General features: G+C 44.5%; 1 long non-coding RNA gene across 1 annotated transcript; it reads right to left on the reverse strand.

The window, feature by feature from the left end:
- Nucleotides 1-66: 66 nt before the first annotated feature.
- On the reverse strand, nt 67-6,736 carry LOC135376773 (uncharacterized). The gene is made up of 3 exons (XR_010417841.1): nt 6,587-6,736; nt 1,786-2,104; nt 67-475 (listed from the first exon to the last, which is right to left on the reverse strand). It is a non-coding gene; the product is annotated as an uncharacterized LOC135376773 (long non-coding RNA).
- Nucleotides 6,737-7,273: the final 537 nt, after the last annotated feature.

Genomic DNA, 7,273 nt, shown 5'->3' on the forward strand with positions numbered 1-7,273 from the left:
TACGTGCAGCCAAAGAGCTCCTGCTAATTTTTTCCCCTTTACAGAATTCCTGGTGTGCGACATCAGTAGTATGGGATCAGCTCAAGTATCCGGAAACTCACATCTTCGTCTGGACGCCATTAATTAGCAATTAGAGCTAATTGGGACCCCCCACATTAATCAGGACCCACCAGGGAGTCATTACACTGATTGGGGATCATCTAAGACACGTCCAGACCACTGTGTGAGTTTCCGGCTACTTGAGCTGATAAAAAATAAAAAAATAGGTAGAAAATAAAATAAAAAGATAGAGATAGAGTGGAGAGAAGGAGTTTAGTTGAAGATCAACGACATCATCTTGAAGAAGGCGGCCCGGAAAGGCCGCTGGGCGACGGAGCACTGAGGCAGGTTGCAAAGCATCGCAGCACCAGTTCCGCACATCCTGTGACGTCAGCTGTGACGTCATCATGGCATGTCTGGGCAGGTTAGGACAGCTCTGGACATGCAAGGAGAAAAACACTCGTAATACAGAGGCTGGGAAAGCAAGAGTATGCAAACCATCAATAGCTAACAAGAAAAAACAATTAGTTACACAACAAATGATCCCACCACAACAGGAGCGCAGAACGATGCGACTGCTCCATCCGAGAGGCAGGCAGAGAACTGACTCGTAATGGTTTTTCTGCTGTATAAAGCCCCGCAGCTGCATCCCCTAGCGGTTACTTTCTCAACTAATCTCACAACAAAATTATTAAGAATCACGCCAGCGCTACTCCCGTTCCCAAGGCAGAAGATGATAGAAAATGACGGGAATGCCCGGACAACAGCAACCAGCACCCGACGTGCACGGGCACGAAAATCGCAAACAAAGCGGGAACAAAGTTGGCGAAAGCATTAGTTACACAACAAATCACCTCACCACAGTAGGAGCGCAGACCGATGCGACTGCTCTCGTCGACAGCCAGGGATCAAGTGTCGACGGAGCGAACGACCACACGTCTTCTCCCAACGAGAGCCAGAGGTGGACTGACGTAAGCTCCACTCTACGGGTGCTACGCATGCGCGCGCTCGTAGCGCCCTCTGCGCGCTCCTGCCGCCACCTGCGAGAGGCTAAGAGAGAAGAGCATTCCTGCGCCCTCTTCTCTCGTTGCTCATTGGTCGTGAGGCTAAGTGAGAAGAGCATTCCTGCGCCCCCTGCTGGCAGTTCTCATTGGTAGTGAGGCTAAGTGAGAAGAGCATTCCTGCGCCCCCTGCTGGCAGTTCTCATTGGTCCAGACATCATCCTATTGTCTCAGGGCTACACTGTTTTTTTCCACTAATGCTCCTTTGGTCAATCTGCAGTGAAGCCATGGTATGACGTCATCATGCACCTGCGTGGCTCAAGGACGCGTGCGCTCTAGACAGGGGACCTAATATTTATTGTATCACTATCCCAAGATTATTTCCTTTATTCTTCTATAACGATTGCATAGGAAACTATTGCAGAAGAGCACCATGCATGAAAGCTGATCGAAGGAATTCCAAAGTCTTACTAAATGAGACTTGCAAAAGAACAAAACATCCTAACATGTAACTCCAACAACGGCTAATAAGAGGACTAGACACTCAACAAATCAACGCGCGCAGAACTCAGGGCAGCACTATCGTCAAGACAACAATGTTCCTTGTCAAAAGAGAAAAAAATACTAAGCGTCAACAAAGGAAAGCATGCATATCGGGGCATGTCAGGACACGTCAGGACAAATCGTACGACTGCTGGGCAACAGAGGAAAACAAACACTTGAACAGAGTGAAAAAGACACTCACCATCATTTTTCCCGTTCACAGCATTCCCTCATTGTAAATCCGCTCGTCACAAAATCCACCTGCATCGTCGAACACCATTCACCAGTGACGAACCACACATCCGCACCCCATCAGAGGCAGACAGAACCCCACCGAAGCTACGCTCTTCCACTGACGGCCAACGCCAGGAGCAGAATTTGCGTGTCGAGACCCGTCAGTGTCCAAGAGAGAAGTGAATCCTTGCGCCCCCTGCTGGCCGTTCTCATTGGTCGTAACGTCATCCTATTGTCTCAGGGCTACACAGTTTTTTTCCACTAATGCTCCTCTAGACAAGGTCAACCTGAAACAATAGTCTCTCGGTATACGGTCATCATGCAGGTGCGTGGCTCAAGGACGCGTACGCTCTAGACAGGGCACCTGTTATTTATTGAACCACTATCCCTAGATTATTTCCTTTATTCTACTATAATGATTGCGTAGGGAACTATTGCAGAAAAACACCATAGACAAGAGGAGATTGTAGCATTTCATTCCCAAAGTCTTACTGTACAGGAAAAAAAAAAAATGGTTCAGCAAGACATAAAGTCACACACCTGTCCCCCTCGCGGTTACTCTCTGAACTAAATGAATCGCAAAATTATTAAGAATAGCTCTACTCCCATTCAAGGCAGCACTATCGTCAAGAATATGCCTTGTACAAAAAGAAAAAAACTACATGCAGAAGGAAAGCATGTCAGAACAAGCCCAAGCATGTCAGCACATGTTTGTCAGACAAGGGGGGAAAAAGCGAAAAGAAACAAAGAAGGAAACCAGCATCAAACTATTTCTAAGCACACGCACTCCTCTTATTCAAAAACAGTGCTCATCATATATCTGTCCAGGGGAATACACACCATTTTGCTACACTTTTTTCAGTAACAGTCAACGCATTGCTACAGACTGCGTGACGTCATCACATCTTGTCTGAAGAAGAAGACACCGGCAAAGACTCCTATTATTTATTGAATCGCAAGATTATTTCCTTTGTCCTACTCTTAATGACATTGATTCTCTCATTAAAATTCAACAAAAAAGCACCCCGCATATTAACGATTTTCACCCCAAAGGCTCATCATGGTCATTAGAATTACAGTAAACTGCAACTGCTCTTTTAAAATAATAAGTGAGACCACTCAACATCACCTCCAGGCTTATGTAATACATGACCCTTTCTATGCTCATACATTCGTTGTCTGAGGCTACACCTGCGAGCAAAAAAGGCGCGGAAGCCGGGTGGGCAAAGTTCCATTCGCGCATTGCGAGCATAATGGCGGGAAAGCCTGGGAGCAAAGTTCTATTCGCGCATTCCAAAGCACAAGACAGAACGCCTTTACGGGAACACGATAGCATTCCTATACTATATTAATGATTATTGCATTGCAGTTTAGAAAAACTACAACTAAACTATAATTTTAGGAGCCCAACTTTCTATGGAAACTATAATTGCCCTATTACTTGGATCGCTACTAATGAAGCGCACCAAATTTTTCTCTCTTCCCATTTCAGCCTTGTCATGCAGGGAAGCAGACTCATATCCAAAATAATTAATTTACACTGAGGGTGCCGTGCTTCAGGAATTCCTATCCTGCGCTCAGATGCAAGCATTTCTTCACGGATACCTTTAACAGCTGACTTCCTCAACATATCGAACACCCAACAAAATCAAACAAACAATCAGAGAAACCCTCTTCTCAGCTGCACCATGCGACTTTCTTCTGCGTAAAATCGGTGATTTGAAGAAGAGAGCAGCGAAAAATTGCGCGCGCTTGTGCTCGACCTGAAGCATATGCCAATAAACAAGGAAAAAGGCACTCATGTCTGGTATCTGATAGTGCCACATACACAGACGCATTGTCGCAAAGAAAGCACAGGACACGGATACACAAATTTCCTTAGGTGAGCAGGGAAAAGGCTTAAGACCACAGGTCACGACACATCGCCACGCGGCTAGCACAACATGACACCAACAAGATACTAGCAGCGGGAAGAACTGCAACACTGCTAAACAAGTCCAGACATGCCACGATGGCGTCACAAATCAGGAAGAAAAAAAAAGAAAAAAAAGCACACGCACGCACGCACAGAGGACAACGCATTAAACACACGGAGCGCTCAGGAATAATTGTAGCGTCACCGCACATCGCTACGAAGCTAAACGTCTAACACAAGACGACACCAACAAGATATTAGCGAAGGGTAAAAATTGCAACACTACCGAACAAGTCCAGACATGCGACATCGCATACAAAACACTGCTCATCGGGGAAAAGGCCTAAGCCTGCGGCGGATCATCATAGAGCGTACACAACTTCATTTTTTCTATTTTGCGTAAACTAAACGCGGTCTGCTTGGAAAACGACGTACAAATTTTCTTAACGAGCAGAGAAATATTTCTACTCCGTGCTCAGATACCAGCATTTCTGCTCAGATACCTATAACGGCTGACTTCCTCAACATATCGAGGAAAGCGAATACTAACACGCAACATATAACAAAAAACAAACAAATTCCATTCTCATGAACTCTCTCCTCTGCCGAGCGGCTTTCTCCTGCTCTACCTGGATGCTGACTGTTTCCCCTCATCTACATTCTAAGTAAAAGCCGTGAAAGGAGAAAAGAACCGCGAAAAATTACACGCATGTGTGCTCCAATAGCTGTAACTGCAAGAAACCGTAGCTCACGCCAATACACTGAGAAAAAGACACCTATTTCTGCCACCAGATAATTCTTGCATAATGTCACATACACAGTCGCATTACCCTTGCGTAAAGAAAGCACAGGACAGGGATACACAAATTTCCTTAGGTGAGCAGGGAAAAGGCTTAAGACCTCAGATCACCACACATCGCCACGCGGCTAGCACAACATGACACCAACAAGATACTAGCAGCGGGAAGAACTGCAACACTGCTAAACAAGTCCAGACATGCCACGATGACGTCACAAATCAGGAGAAAAAAAGCACACGCATGCACGCACAGAGGACAACGCATTAAACACACGGAGCGCTCAGGAATAATCGTAGCGTTACCGCACATCGCTACGAAGCTCAACGTCTAACACAAGACGACAACAACAACAACAACAAGATATTAACAAAGGGTAAAAATTGCAACACTGATCAAGTCCAGACATGCGACATCGCATACAAAACACTGCTCATCGGGGAAAAGGCCTAAGCCCGCGGCGGATCATCATAGAGCATACACAACTTCATTTTTCTACTTCGCGTAAACTAAACGCGGTCTGCTTGGAAAACGACGTACAAATTTTCTTAAGGAGCAGAGAAATATAGAAATTTCTACTCCGTGCTCAGATACCAGCATTTCTGCTCAGAAACCTGCAAAATTAAGCACTGCTTACTTCGTCAAGATATCTAACACCCAACAAAATCAAACAAACAACCCCAACTTCCACTGGTAGAACACTATTCAGCTTTTACGCAGGAGGCTTTCTTCTACATAAAAGTAGAGAAAATAAGAAAAAGAGCAGCGAAATATTACACGCACTTTTGCTTGACTTAAAAACCTGAAGCATATGCCAATAAACCAATAAAAAGACACTCATGTCTGGTATATGATAGTGCCACATACACAGACGCATTACCCTTGCGTAAAGAAAGCACAGGACAGGGATACACAAATTTCCTTCAGTGAGCAGGGAAAAGGCTTAAGCCGTACCGCCTGGGAATAATCGGAGAATCACCGCTTATCGCTACGCGGCTAGCACAACATGACAGCAACAAGATATCAGCGAAGGGTAAAAATTGCAGCAAGAAAGACACTACTGAACAAGTCTAGACATGCGACATCGAATGCCAAAACACTGGTGATCGGGGAAAAGGGCTAAGCCTGCGGCGGATCATCATAGAGCATACATAAGTTCATTTCGCGTAAACTAAACGCGGTCTGCTTGGAAAACGACGTACAAAGTTTCTTAGGGAGCAGAGAAATATAGCAATTTCTACTCCGTGCTCAGATACCAGCATTTCTGCTCAAAACCCTGCAAAATTAAGCACTGCTTACTTCATCAAGATATCGAACACCCAACAAAATCAAACAAACAACCCCACTTCCACTGATAGAACATTATTCAGCTTTTACGCAGGAGGCTTTCTTCTACATAAAAGTAGAGAAAATAAGAAAAGAGCAGCGAAAATTACACGCACTTTTGCTCGAATAGCAATAAGAGAAAAAAATAAAATAAAATATCGACACACACGCTAATAAACTGTGACAAAGACACCCATTTCTGCTATCAGATAATTATTGCGTAATGCTAAATACTCATTTGCATTGTCCCTGCGTGAAGAAAGCACAGGGCAGGGATACACAATTTATCTTAAGCGAGCAGGGAAAGTCACTTCTACTCGAACAGCTTAATACCATAAAGTCTGAATTTTTGCAAAGCAAATAAAGCTTGAACAGCGCTACGAACGTGAGCGACACATACTAACAAACAAACAAACAAACATACAAACAAACAAACAAACACTTCTTTTCATTTCTATTGATAAAGGCGTAAACCACACTACAAGAACAAAGCACGCGGCTTCAGGAAAGCGTATCAAATGCATCGCAACAGGACCGGCTCTCATAAAATAGCCTGCCCAAAACGAAGACTTCACCAGGTTCGCGAGGTAATTCCATTAAAAACGCTCTCGGTCTATCCTACAGATAGCAATGCAAGCGCTGCTTCCCTTATTTTTTAAGCCACTATTCCACGCAATGGCACATAAATGTATCACTCGTGTCACATGAAAAAGCACACACAAAGAACTTACTTGTCAAGTGGGATCCCTGGTTCACACATACACAGACACACACTCACATTTTCACAATCACAAACACAAAGTCCACCACAACCACATAAATCCATATTATTCCTCAGGTCAATAATTATCCTACCATCGTCAAAAGATGGCTCACTTTTGTATGCGATCGCAAAGCAATAGGTCCTCGTTCCGGATGTAATAGGATATCGCCACTCGGCCGACGCGAACCAAAAAAGAAAGAAAGGAATGCGCGTTCGCTATACCTCCACAAAGAAAACGGTGCCGTGCTTCTACACAGCGCTCATCATACAGGAGTGAATTGTCTTCTTCGTTTTCCTTTTATTTTCTTGCACCCATATATTTTGCAAGAATACTATAGAGCAGAACGGACAAATGTGAACATCATTCGCTACACACTGTAGCTCTCACCATTTTTAAACCAAACCACTGAACATGTGTTCATAGGTCTTCACTAAATAGGTGAGCCGATAATGACTCAAAATGAAATGAAATCAAATAAAATAATCATTCCAGCATCGCTGGCTGCAAGCTTGGGTACCCTGCTTGGGTCTGCTGGCGCTGGAATAAAAGATTTATCGCGAGGGTACTACAATGGTGAGCTCTGCTGCTGTTTAAGTGATAAAACAGTGCACCTGCTCGGGGAAAGGGGGTCGCGCGCGTCCAAACCGCGAGGCC

Source organism: Ornithodoros turicata, unplaced genomic scaffold (assembly GCF_037126465.1).
Source record: "Ornithodoros turicata isolate Travis unplaced genomic scaffold, ASM3712646v1 ctg00001291.1, whole genome shotgun sequence".
In the NCBI taxonomy this organism is placed as follows: domain Eukaryota; kingdom Metazoa; phylum Arthropoda; class Arachnida; order Ixodida; family Argasidae; genus Ornithodoros; species Ornithodoros turicata.